Here is a 14,359-nt window from a genome sequence, read left to right as displayed (position 1 = left end):
GGGCCAATCGTATAGGTCGCATTAGGTGACTTCGACTTATGTGCTAGTATATATTAGTTGAACACCTGATTTTATTTATATTACTGTTGAGATGTTGTGATGTGGCATACTTCTTGATTTACAGTTGATTTGCATTGATTTCATACCTATACGTAGTATGATTTTCTGGAAATTATACATGTTTTAAAGCGAGAGGTTAGTATGTTCAGAAAATAAATGGATTTTATAAACTTTTCTTTTTGCCCACTCACCCTTCTATTTTTCGCCCCTCCAGGTCCTAGATAGCTGAATTACTATGTGGCGTATGAAGATTAGTCGGCGATTCTGACATATCTCTGTTTAAGTGTAGAAACTTATCCCATTATGTATTAAGTACTTAACTAGTTTTGACTGCAAACTCTTTTGTCATCTATGCTCTGAATATTTGTATTCTATGGGTTCTACGCACTACTGCGCACTCACTTTATTAGTTTAAATAAGTTCTAGTTTCGGTTTTAATTTATTCACATTTTTACATCACTCACACTTTTGGTTAGGTCACCTTCGGGTGACAGCCAGCATGCCTCGACTCCGGTCGGGGTGTGTCACTATTGTTATGCTCCAAATTGATGTGATAATAATAGGATTGAACCCTAATGTGTCCCCAAGTGGGGAGGTTATGTAGGAACTTGTAGGATAACTTTAAGTATTAAAAATAATATTCCACTACAAGAGAAGGGGTCATTTGTGACATTTTTTGTGTAGGGTCGCGAAGGGTCATTTGCGACATATTTTTTGCACAGGGCCGCAAATATTTGCCCTGAAGCGATCGTCGCAATATTTGTAATTTCCGCACGGGATGTTGGCGCTAAAGTATGTGTGACACAAATATAAGTGAGCTCACAACAAGCATCGCAAATGTATTTTAATGTAGGTTATGCGACACCTTAAAATTTTATCGTCACACTCCACAAACATTTTTGTTAGGAAAGTAGCGCCTTTTCCTTTTGGGTGATGGGGGATGGGAGAAGGGCTCAGGTGGAGAAGACGAAGGGGTGGAGGGGTAGAGCCACGGAGGGGCTGGAGAAGAAAAAGGGGTGGAGGGGTGGAACCGTGGAGGGGGTGGAGGGGTGGAACCGTGGAGGAGGTGGAGAGGATGGAAGGGTGATGGGGGGTTCTGGTATTTTTTTTTTCTTTTTTTTTTATACTTTTCTTTAATTAATTATTTTAATATTTTAAATTTTTTTTATTAAGTGTTTAGCCATGTGGCACAAATATGGCAGCCACGTCAACACAAATGGGGACCTCATATTTACCACACCATCACTTAGCAGTTAACTTAATAGATTTTTTAATAGTTGTATGAAATTGAAATTAAATGATAAGTAAATGTATGAAATTGAAATCGACCCCAAACCTGAAGGGGTAAAGTGTAATTTACCCTAAATAAAGTAAGATATTTGAAACATCCATGAAGCATGAAAACATTCTACATGATGCATGAACCCCCTATATTTATATTTTCCATCCGATAAATATATATATTGTATATGATTCATATACTTGTCAATATATATATATATATATGCACGTTTCATGCATTACACAATTATATTTTACTATGTGAAGCTGGACTATGAGAGCAGCCCTTCCATAGGCATCACTGCCAGCCACTGCAGCTGGACTATGGGAGCAACCCTTCCAAGCCCAAAACTAGCAACTTTTGAGTTGTTGGACTTTGTCCTAAGTCTCTGGCCCAAGCGAGCAAGCCCATGGTTTGATAGGTCCACCTCATGCCCCAGGCTCGCCTGCAGGAAGCCCGTATAGCTTATTGGGCTTGACTTGCCCTGACCCAAAACTTGGGAGCCAGCTTTAGCTGGGCCTCCCAGCACCAACTCGCAAGCAAGCTTTAGGCTGGGCTTGCCCCATGCCTTGTCTTTGGCCCAAACCAGTAGCTTTTGCTGTTGGGCTAACCCATACCACACGGCCCGATGGCTTGTAGCTGTGTTGCAGGGCCCGGCCCCACATTGCAGCCAGCCCACTTTTAGTTGGGCAGCATTATTTTTTCAATCTAATGCCAATTTTTGGCATCCCTAGGTTATAAATCATGCCCAAATATTTTTTGGGGTACTTTGATTTATGCTAATTAATTCTAATTTAATTGTCACATGGTTTATCACCAACCGAAGCTAAATGACCCGTTTGTCATTATTTTGCTTCCACGATCGACCTTGTTTGGTCTTGATCTATTGAATTAATTAAAAGTGACCAGCAGTCCATTAATCTGATAATTAATACAAAAATATTGACCCTAAGATCACTTTTGGACATTAACGATTCAATAATTTATTTTTCTACTTTGAGTCGTTGACATCCTTTCGTAGTCCTGAAGCACTCACACTTGAGTTCCCAACGCAACTCAAATCCACTACACTTAAATTAGCATATTTCATTTTGTGTTCTTACAGGAACCTCTCCTTTATGAGCTAATTATTCATACAACTAAATTGAACCTGTATTTTCATATTTAGTGCCTTTGAAACCCGAAGTTTTCATTCAAAACTTACCACATAAAACTTGTAGCTTTCATGTTTAAGTTAAACCAATACATGTCTATAGAACCTAACTGTTCTACGATGTATGCCTACGAATTACCATATGACTAACCACGTTTAATTGTACCCTCCATTTTAGGGACATGTCAAACTTGAACAAGCTCGATTTCACTGCTCTAGAAGTATCTGGAAGAAACTACCTAAAGTGGGTTCAAGACATAAAGCTTCATCTCACTACAAATGGTATTAGAGCCACAATCGAGGAACCTATTGATGCCAAACCCATCGATGTAGCTCAGAAAAGCTACTGCAATGATCTTTATTCGAAGACACATCCATGATGCACTGCAAACCAAGTACCTCGCTGAGGAGACCCACGCACCCTTTGGCTTGCTTTAGCTTATCGTTTCAATCACCAGAAAGACATTTACTTGCCTGAAGCAAGACACGATTGGTAGCATCTACACTTCCAAGACTTTAAGTCTGTGAATGAATACAGCTCTGAAGTTTGTAGAATCTGATCACTACTTAAGTTCTGTAAAATGGACTTAACAAATCCAGATCTCCTGGAGAAGACCTATTGGACCTTTCATGCCACCAATATTGTCCTGGAGCAACAATATTAGGCATAGAAGTTCACCAAATTTCGAATTTGATCTCTATTTTTCTTCTCGCTGAAAAGTAGAACCAGCTTTTGATAAGAAATCATCAAGCTCTACCCACTAGCTCGAATGCTATGCCTAAAGCACGTGCAACCAATTCTAGTAGCCACAAATGATGGAAAAATCTTCATGGCTATGGTAATGGGAGTACCAAGGGCCACCCAAAGTAGGAAATTTGACCCAAAAGCACCAACCCCTTGCATCTAAGGCCCCAAACTTCAAGAACGAGGGAAAAGCTACAGTTCAATTAGCTTTCACTGAAATGGACATATGTTACCACTGTGGATCAAAGGATCATTGGTCACGCGTATGCAGAGCTTCCCCCGAGGCCATTGCCAAGTATCATTCCCGTCGTGAGTCTAACTTTGCCAATGTGGAACATCCCGAAGATGCTACTACATCCATCAAGATATCAGATTTTCAAGAAGCATCAGCTCCTATGGACGAATAAGCTTTATTCTTTTAGACATGTTTTTAGGGTGTTTTTACCCTTAGTGGTCGAACCCAATAGGAGTGGCCGGAACCCCTCTCTATTTTTTAGGTTTATGGTTTAATTTTTTAACCAATTTTCTAAGTCTTTGGAATAATTTGTTTGGTTTTGGTTTGTATTGAATTATGGATAATTATTTTATGGATATTATTTCTCGATTGATTAATTAAATGAATGAAGTTATATTTATGCATGTGACCAATTCAATTAATTTATTTCTAGGTATAACTGGTGGGGAAGTTAGTTGTCAGGCTGATAGTGCTACTACGCACACAATATTGCATAAGTGACACTATTTTACTCACTTCATACCTAATAATGCACCTCTGATAGCCCTTTCAGGCTCATCCAACCTGATTGAAGGATACAGAAAGGCTCGTATTATGTTGTATAATAGTATTGTCATAACCATTAAAGAGGCCCTCTATTCTCCACATTCTAGAAGAATGTTGCTAAGTTTTAGAGACATTCGAGATAATCAATATCATGTTCAAACCACTAAAAAGAATGGTTGTAAATTTCTTTGTATCACTTCTTTGGAGTATGGCTAGAAGCGTATTCACGAGAAGCTGGAACGTCTCCTGAGTGGATTGTACATCATAACTATTCGCGACATAAAGACCCACCATGTAGCCGATCTTGTGCTTGGGTTTCAAGGCACTATGCTGCTTTGGAATGACCGTATGGGACATCCCAAACATGACATGATGTGGCATAAACTCAAATCATCACATGGGCATCATTTACCTCCCTAAGTTGGATTCTCGCCATGCAAAGCTTGTTCTTTAGGAACGTTGCTAAGTTTTAGAGACATTCGAAATAATCAATATCATGTTCAAACCACTAAAAAGAATGGTTGTAAATTTCTTTGTATCACTTCTTTGGAGTATGGCTAGAAGCATATTCACGAGAAGCTGGAACGTCTCCCGAGTGGATTGTACATCACAACCATTCGCGACATAAAGACCCATCATGTAGCCAGTCTTGTGCTTGGGTTTCAAGGCACCCTGCTGCTTTGGAATAACTGTATGGGACATCCCAAACATGACATGATGTGCCATAAACTCAAATCATCACATGGGCATCATTTACCTCCCTGTGTTGGATTCTCGCCATGCAAAGCTTGTTCTTTAGGGAAGTTGAATACTTAACCCTCAATTACAAAGATTATTCACAACCATCCTAAGTTTCTTCAGAGGATTCAAGGGGATATTTGTGGACCTATCCAACCATTATGTGGACCATTTCGATACTTTATGGTGTTGATTGATGCATCGACATGTTGGTCACATGTCTGTTTATTGTCCATACGTAACAATGCATTTGTGAAACTCCTAGCACAAATTATTAAGATTAGGGCTCACCACCTTGATTATCTGATCAAGTCGATTCAACTGGATAATGCTGGAAAGTTTTAAGTCACAAACTTTTGACGACTATTGTATTTCAGTTGGGATTGAAGTTGAACATCATGTACCCCATGTTCACACCTAAAATGGCCCGAATTAAGCTTTCATAAAGTATGTTCAATTGATAGCTTGGACTTTGGTTATGTGTACCAAATCGTCCGCCTGAGGCGCACCGCTACCCAACCTCATTCACCGTTACAATTGGTTACCGGATACGAGCTTGACGTCTCACATTTACTGTGTTTGGGTGCGCAGTTTATGTGGCAATAGCGTCGGCACTACGTACCAAAATGGGTCCTGAGAGAAGAATATGAATCTATGTTAGTTATGATTAAACATCAATTATTCACTACGTAGAGCCCTTGACATGAGATCTTTTGACCGCACGTTTTGCAGATTGTCACTTTGTGAGATAGTCTTTTTGTCGTTAAGGGGAGATAAGAACACAAATGTTCATGTAGAACACTGCAAATTGTCATGGTATGCTTCCATTATGTCTCATTTAGATTCCAGCACTGCCCAGTCTGAAACTGAAGTGCGACGTATTCTAGATTTTCAGAGCATTGCTTAAAGCATGCCAGATGCTTTTACTGACATAGCAAAGGTGACAAGATCACATATACCCGCTACAAATGCACCTACAAGGATAAGCGTACCTATAGTACGCTGTAATACAGCCTGGGAAGGCCAAACCGTCTTTGAGGGTGAGGCGGTTGCACCTTCCACATGCTTAGAGGCTAGCCAATCATCTACTTCTACCCTTGGTTCAAAGGATTCATGACCTAAGAAGAGGAAAATGCCATAAACTAGTGACCCTAGTCTAAATCCGACCATCGCTTACTCATTTGTTCCAACATATGAGGTTATTCTAGATTACGATGATGTCTTAGATGAGACAACTTGGCCTCTCGAGAATCGCAAGATTTCATTCCACTACGAAGTATTGGATGAGTTTTGGAATCAAAATGAGATGATCATCAATGATGCATTTGCGTACATAGTAGCTATTGACATCATGCTTAGCGATGATTGAACCACGTTCCGTCGATTGATGCTGATGTAGAACGGATTGGTCAAATTGGAAACAAGCAATCCAAGTCGAACTCGATTCGCTTGTGAAACGTAAAGTGTTTGGGCTTGTAGCTCATACTCTACCACATGTGAAGCCTATGGGCTACAAGTGGGTTTTCATAAGGAAGCGTAATGAGAAAAGTGAAATAGTGAGATACAAAGCACACCTCATAGCTCAAGACTTCTCTCAATGCCCTGGGATTGATTATGAGGAAACATATTCCCCCATAATGGAAGTCATAACGTTCTGCCACCTTATTAGTTTGGTAGTTTCTAAAAAACTAAACATGCAACTTATGGACATGGTAACCGCATATCTTTATGAGGATCTAGATACTAAAATCTACATGAAAGTTCCAAAAAGACATCTATTGACTGGTTCAAATGGTTCTAGACCACGAAACACTCTCTCTACTAGATTGAGGAGATCACTTTATGAATTGAAATAATACGGGTAGATGTGATATAACCGTTTGAGTGAATATTTGACAAGTCAAGGTTATGTGAACAACAAACTATGTCCATGTGTGATATAACCTCATCGGAACTCCTGCAGACCTTGAGGAAATTGTCGTTCACTTGAAATTAGAATTTGAGATGAAAGATCTTGGGAAAACTCGATATTATATAAGCATGGAGATCGAGCATTGATTGGATGGAATCCTAGTACATCAATCGAACTACACCCAAAAGGTGTTGCGACATTTTAATGAGGATAAAGTGAAGCCTTTAAGTACTCCTATGGTCGTTTGGACTCCATATGCTAAATGAGATCCTTTCCATCCCAAGGAGGATGAGGAAGAGATTTTCGAGCTTGAAATTCCATACCTAAGTGCAATTGGTGCTTTATTGTACTTGGCTCAATGCACTAGACCTGACATCTCCTTCGCTGTTAATCTTTTGGCTAGATACAGCAATGCACCTACACGCAGACACTGGAATGGTGTTAAAGACATTTTCCACCACCTTAAGGGTACCACAAATTTAAGTTTGTTTTGCACCCACAAATCCTTGAGAGGAGTCGCCACCCTAAAGGAAAATTTTGTGAAAACAAGTTCATTTGAGCAACATCTATGCATGCAATTAACAATTAAATGCGGAATCATGCTTGTATGCACTAAAAAACAAAACTTTACCCATGAAATTCAATGCGTAGTAGTTGCGATGAACCCAAACTCAACTCAAATCTTAAAAAAAAGAGTTGAGAAACTTTTATACCTTTGAAGCACCTTTTTGCTTAGCAAAGGATATTCACCCATGTGAGCGCCTTCCTTAGTCTCTTTTGCTCCTTAGCTCCATGGATGTGGATAGAGGAACTTTGCTTCTTGGCTCCATGACTTCTTGGATATGGATAAAGGCAGCGATTCTCCAAGTTCCCAAGAAAGGGAACCTCTAAGTTTCAATAACAAGGAGAGCATTGCGGAAGAGATGAGTGACCTAGGAAGAGATGGATGCTAGTCCATTCTTCCTAGGTGGCCAACCTCCTAAGAGAAGAGAGAGCATTTGTGCTTTTCTCTTTTCTCTCTATAAACCCTTTGGAATGGGTTATAATTGCCTTTCTATAGCCACTTACATTGAGTGGCATAATTGAAATTAAAACCAATTCTCCCTGACACTCTCTATGGCCGGCCATGTGGGTTCATTGGGCTTTCATGCACTTTGTGTTTTCAAGTTGTCAAATAACTTGAGTTATTGGACTAACCCGAGGTCTGCAACGAACTTATTCATTTGATTAATTAACATATTAATTAATCCTAGCCATAAATAATTAAACCATTTAATCATCCTTACTCATCTCCATTGTTTCTTCAATCTCCTTACAAAGTGTCATTAGGTTCCTTTTAGCAAGGCAGTGGGCAATTAGAACTCTTCAAATCGATTGTGAATTGAAACTTACTTTTCAATTCTCCCTTTAGTGATTATACACCATTAGGGCTTCCACAAACCATGAGTAACACCTAGCAGTATGTCATGGCTACCCAAACTAGTCAAAAGAGGTGGATAACCTATAGAATTTGGGATTACAATGCTTGCCTTGGTGTCAGTCACACCAATGACTCAAGACCAGGTCACTCTCTCTAAGAGAAGACATAGAACATACTAATCTTAACGGTCTATCAATGCCTAATTGGCAACCTATGATCATGAACGTTTAGGATATGTATACGAAAGAGAATAGTCTCATGAATCTAACCTCTTTTGATTACATTTTCCCAAATACATATTCCTTAGACTTATCGTTTAAGCATTTAACATTTATATGAGATGGCTTTAAACAGTAATCTTTGACCTTTATATTAAACTAGATTAGTTTAACATGTGAAATGTCCGTAAAGTATCATAATGTGATTGGCTTTAGGGCACATTTCCAACAATCTCCCACTTGCACAAGAGCCAATTAGCTTGGTCATCAGTGATGATACCTCTTCTGAATTCATTTGAAAAATGGCTGAGTAGTAGGCCTAGACAATGGATATCTATATGTTACCCATAGAACCAACCTTGAGAATAACAACTTCACCATTATACATGATTCTCAATCATGTGGTTCAGTCTCTCATTTGAGGTCGGATCTTGATGAGACCTTGATTCCCTGGCTTGAGCTATCGCCCCTTTTCTGTCATAGTGTGGGTACACTAGAGACACTTTCTGGTTGGAACCGAATGGAGAGTTCACAAATGAACTTTCCCATCCAAACAACATTGTTGTAAGCTTCTATGTGGCGATTGTTAGGGTGATATTTTATATATATTTGATAACTCTTTTACCTATAACTTAGTCATGATTTTATAGTAAATTGGTGAGTTTGATGTGTTTTTGTGCGATTTTTGTAGAGAACATAATTCATGAATAAAGCAGGGAATTGGAAGCTTAAATTAGAGAAACTCAAAGAATTATCGAATGGTATGTGACTGATGGGCTGGAGCAAAGTATGGAACAATACATCATATAGGAAATTGGATCATTAAAGCAAGCCCAATAAAATTAGGCGGTGCAAGCATGCGGTGATGTGTTTTCCCAAAAAGAATTGGGTTTGAGAGTCCAAACGGCATGTGGATTAGGGAACCAAAAGGAAAGGCATAGAAAGAAAAAGGTTTTTAGCAGCCGCAAGGGGGGGATATAACGATACTCCAGCCTTCCAGTGGGGGTACTCTTGACAGAAGGTGGCAGTTTTGGGGTTTATCGCACACGGTTCCAGAATTGGGGTTTTGGGTTTCTTTATGTCATCGAATTCATCCATGTTTGTCATTAGTTTAATCATGAACTAAGTCCTTTTGCTAGGATTAGGGTGTACTCTTATCATGAACATCTAATTCTTATTATTTCATATTGATCTCGGTTGTTTTCCATGTTGAGTAATTGCTATTGTGCTTTATCGTTATCAAATAACTGGCCATTATTTGTGTGAAGAACTAAATTGGGACTGACAGGTTGAGTTTAGTAGATTGCTTCTCATAACAATTACCATTGAGTAGACATACTGGTTATGACTTGTGTAGTATTGTGAAATTATCCATTTAGCGTAAAGGGATTCGATTATCTACTTCTGTGGCTAGACATAGCATGGGTAGATAGTTAGATACACAGTTAGTATATTATGAAAGGAAATATTGACGAATCAAGGGATAATTGCTAGCAACATGGGAATAATTTGAGTTTAATATGAATAACGGGATTAGATGGGATTGAGAATAAGGAACCTGATGTCCTAGTGCTTCAATTTATTAATTTTTCATAATTCATTCACTTTTACTTCGTGTTTGTTCAATTGATATTTTCAATTTCGTTTGGGTTTTTGCATATTTGAATTTGTCATCGTAATCCATCTTTTATTTAAGTTTAGTTTGAAGTCAATCTCAATAGTAAATTTAGGTTAATCTGATCCTTGTTTGAACGACACTCTACTTATCACTATATTACTTGGACGATATTGTACACTTGCAATTATCAACAACAGCGATATATTTTGCATTCATGATGGAACACACTAAAGTCAGTACTTATAATGTTTCCACCCAAATATCTCTTTAGTCATAATAAAGAGATATCCAATTATCTCTTCATTCATAATGAAGAGACATGGAATGATAGATACGATATTAGATTCATAATCTAATACATTTATACTTCCATTGCATTGCTCTAATTTTTCCTCATTCTTGAGGAATCTATCCTTTAGTATTTCTTAAATAATTAAGGACTCACTTGACAGTTGCCATGGTTCTGATCATGGGCTTGCGCTGATATCGTCTTGTACTAAACTTGGTACAACTCATAGCAACATTTTTCATACAATGTGAAATACATAAATCACCTTTCTGTGTATGCGTAAAGGATTCTATTTATGCATTATGCTTCTTTGGGAGTCAAAAGGGTACATTCCCTTTTAGAAGAGCAATTTCCCAGTCTGATTGGAATTGTCCTTTCATTTGAAGTTTATCATTCGAGAAACTTCCTACATCTATTGTCGTCTATCAATAGGGATTGAGATAATCAAATTATATCTTGAAATCTATCATTATAGATTTCCATCCCATGTATATAGACTATGTCTACCATATACATTCTATCATTATAGAATGTTTGAAGTCATAACTTTAACGAAGAAGAATTCCTTTCATATCCACAATTAATATATCATATATATGTTCAAATTTTGGAATATGATTAACTCCCACTAATCTTTTGTAAACCTAGTAAACAAAGATTGATTTAAATCTTTATGAGAAATCAAACGATTTGATCTTTCTCTCATAAGATGATTATAGCTCCCAATAGCTTGCTAAAATTCATGATGGATGGATCTCTACAATTTACACGTCTTATGATTCCTAGTCTTAGACATATATTATCAAGACTACCTTGATAATGGTTTCGAAAACCCATATTATGTCCAAACATTGAATCACTATTTAGTTGTGGCTAGCAATCTTCAAATTAACATAAACCAAGACTACGTCAAAGGTGGTTTCTTCCAAGTCAACCAATCTCATTTATTGTAGGCACCTTAAGCTACCAATTAGCTATGAAGGTTTCACTACTTCTGGTCAAATGGTACTATACCATTTCATTGAGTATATGTCGTCTATACACTCGCTTTAGTCATAAGGATTTTCATTCTTATTTCTTTCGAATTAAAAGGTGTAACTCTATAACATAGTCATAAAGTTCAAACCATTCAACTGAGATGGTTTATACATCCTTCTCGACTACCTTGGAGCTAGTGGTGTAGGAACTAGGTGGTTATATTTGTTGATTATCATCTTGTCTCTCAAAGAACCAATTCTTTGAATTCTATCTCTCGGTCATTTTCTCTATCTTAGGTAAATCCTATTGTAGGATTAGAATGAACTACTCAACAAATAACATCTGTTAGTTGGTTTTTAGAAGTGATATCCAAAGGTTAATTCAAGGATATCCCACAAGATTGTAATCAAACAAATATTGCTTATTAGCACACAAACCCAAATCTTAACACAATTAAGACTTGTCTTTCATTCCAACTACATCCTATGGAGTCATGAAATTTTTGGAAGATCTTCTAATTGACAATCATATTGTATTAGAAGTATATATCCTATATATGGGTAATTGATAACATCCAATGAACTACATCTTATTCGAGTTCCCTCTTCTTCCAATGGAGAAATCCATTATCTTATGATGCTACTTTCCTTGATATATTTCAAGGAAACTCTTCTAAAATGTTATTTTTCCTTGGATCAAATCTAAGGAGGTAAATACTTTAGACGTCTTACTACTCAACTTACATTCTTGAATTCTTTGAAACCTTTCGCAAAGTATTCGGACTTATGTTTATTCAAAATAAACGATCGTCCAACCAAAAGCGACCTTCGATGAATGTCATACAACATGAGTAGTATTATGTTCTAGACAAGTGCCACTGACACTTAAGTGAATTAACCTCAACAACTTTGTGATTCTTTCTTCTTTTCAAAAGAATAAAGATTTGAACATTTCACCTCTATATAACTCAGTCGGATTAGTCACTACCTTGCAACCTTTCGGGTTTTAAGCATCGTTATATTCTAAACAGTTAACACCACCACATCATCTCTACAGTAGAGACAATCAATCAGACTACAATAATCCAATCATTCATTAATAAAGAACAATGTTTTGTCAACCAAAACATTCATCAATCTCTTAAAATTATAGTGATGGAATTCAGTTCCTTATTCAAATAGGAATGTAAAGACAATCTTTGTATTTCCAATTTCTTTGGTAGTTCATATGAGGAAGTAAGTACTACCTATTTTCGCAAAGATCTATATTTTATTCAAGTTCCGAATGTGAAGTACTTTCTCTTCTCTCATTAATCTTCTACTCCTTATTAGCCACACTTTTACAATGATTGTAAACATAGTTACTAATATGGAATCAAGCATTCAAGTAGAAGAACCAACTATTTTGAACTATTCAAGAACAATTTACAACACCTTCGAAATGTGTGTTCTTGACACTTGCAAGATATTTCTTGCAAATACCCCTTCCAATGTCCATCCTTTCATAAAGAAAGTTTGTTCCCTTGGAGTTATTTCGCCTTCTTCATTTGACTTCTCCATTGACTACAATAGTCATGGTCCCTTAAACTCTCACTATCTCTCTTGAAACTTATTTCAATTGTGTTATACACATCAAATGATTGCGAGAGCGTGTGGTTAGTGATCACTATATAGTTTACAATAAACTTAGTGAACCATTTGGATAGGGACTCAAAGGTGAAGTCCTTGCCTAGTTTCCGTCTCCTGAAGTGGTTTAACACTTCAACACTCAATGATTCAAAATCATCATAAGTCCATGTTGATGGACTATTTTTGTCAATCAACCATTTCGTTCTAAACATGATTACAAACTTTCAAGAGTTGTTCAAGGCAACTCTCATTTCTTCATACAACAATTTGTAAGTGAAGAATCATGGCACATAAAGTGTCCATGCCCTTGTGCTTACTTCTCAAGTTCCTTGTTCATTTAACAAAGAAACAAGCACTAGTGTTTGCGTTAACTAAGGGTTGTTCAAAGCAACTCTTATTTCTTCATACAAAAATTTGTAATGGAAGAATTATGACACTAAAAGTGTCGATGTCTTTGTGCTAATCTTCTCAAGTTCCTTTGTTCATACAACAAAGGAATAAGCATTTGTTGTTTGTGTTGTACTCTTTATGATAGACATATCTAACATGTTCTTCCAATGATACATTATCAATAGGAAGATTGTGAGGATGAGACTACTGAAGGAAATTTTGTGAAAAACATGTTCATTTGAGCAACATCTATAGCATGCAATTAACAAGTTAAAGGCGGAATCATGCTTGCATGCACTCAAAACAAAACATTACCCATTAAATTCAAAGCCTAGTAGATTGGTGAACCTTGACTCAACTTAAAACAACATTTGTTAGTTGAGATATTATACCTTGGTAGATTCCTCTTTGCATAAGCAAAGGCTAATCACCCAAAGAGAGGGCCTTCATTCCTTGCATCTTAGATCTATGGATTTGGATGGATGAAATGGTTCTCCAAGTTCCCAAAATTGAGAACCTCTAAGTCTCTTCACCAAGGTTAGATTGGAGAAGAAATGAGTGACCTTGGAGTAGTAGGATTGCTAGCGAAACCCTCCAAGGAGAACGGCCACTTTAGAGAGAAAAGAGAGCTTATGTTCTCATCCTTTCCCCAAAAGAAAACCCTAAATGAATTTTGGCTATAAAGTCATATTTATACCTTAATTCATTTAAGTGGCAAACTTGTAAATAAGTCCAAAACTCACTCCATCTCTAAATGGCCAGCCTTAAGGTATTATTGGGCTAATTGGGCCTTTGTGAATCATTATTCATTAAGTTGTCATACAACTTAAGTCAATGGGCTTGACATTCGAAGCCCATTGGGCCTTAAGGTCCAAAACTATCCCGAGGTCTTTAACGAACTTATTCGTTTGATTAATTAACATATTAATTAATCCTTGCCATAAATAATTAAACCATTTAATTATTCTTACTTATCTCCATTGTTTCTTCAATCTCCACCTTCCACGGTGTACGATCCATTAGGTTCCTTTTAGCGAGGCAGTGGGCGATTAAAACCATTTCAAATCGATTGTGAATTGAACCTTTCTTTTAATTCTCCCTTTAGTGATTATACACGTTTAGGGCTTCCACAAACCATGAGTGACAC

This window comes from Malus domestica, chromosome 13 (assembly GCF_042453785.1).
Source record: "Malus domestica chromosome 13, GDT2T_hap1".
Taxonomy (NCBI): domain Eukaryota; kingdom Viridiplantae; phylum Streptophyta; class Magnoliopsida; order Rosales; family Rosaceae; genus Malus; species Malus domestica.
The sequence above is the reverse complement of the archived record's forward strand: the minus strand, read 5'-3'. Positions refer to the sequence as shown.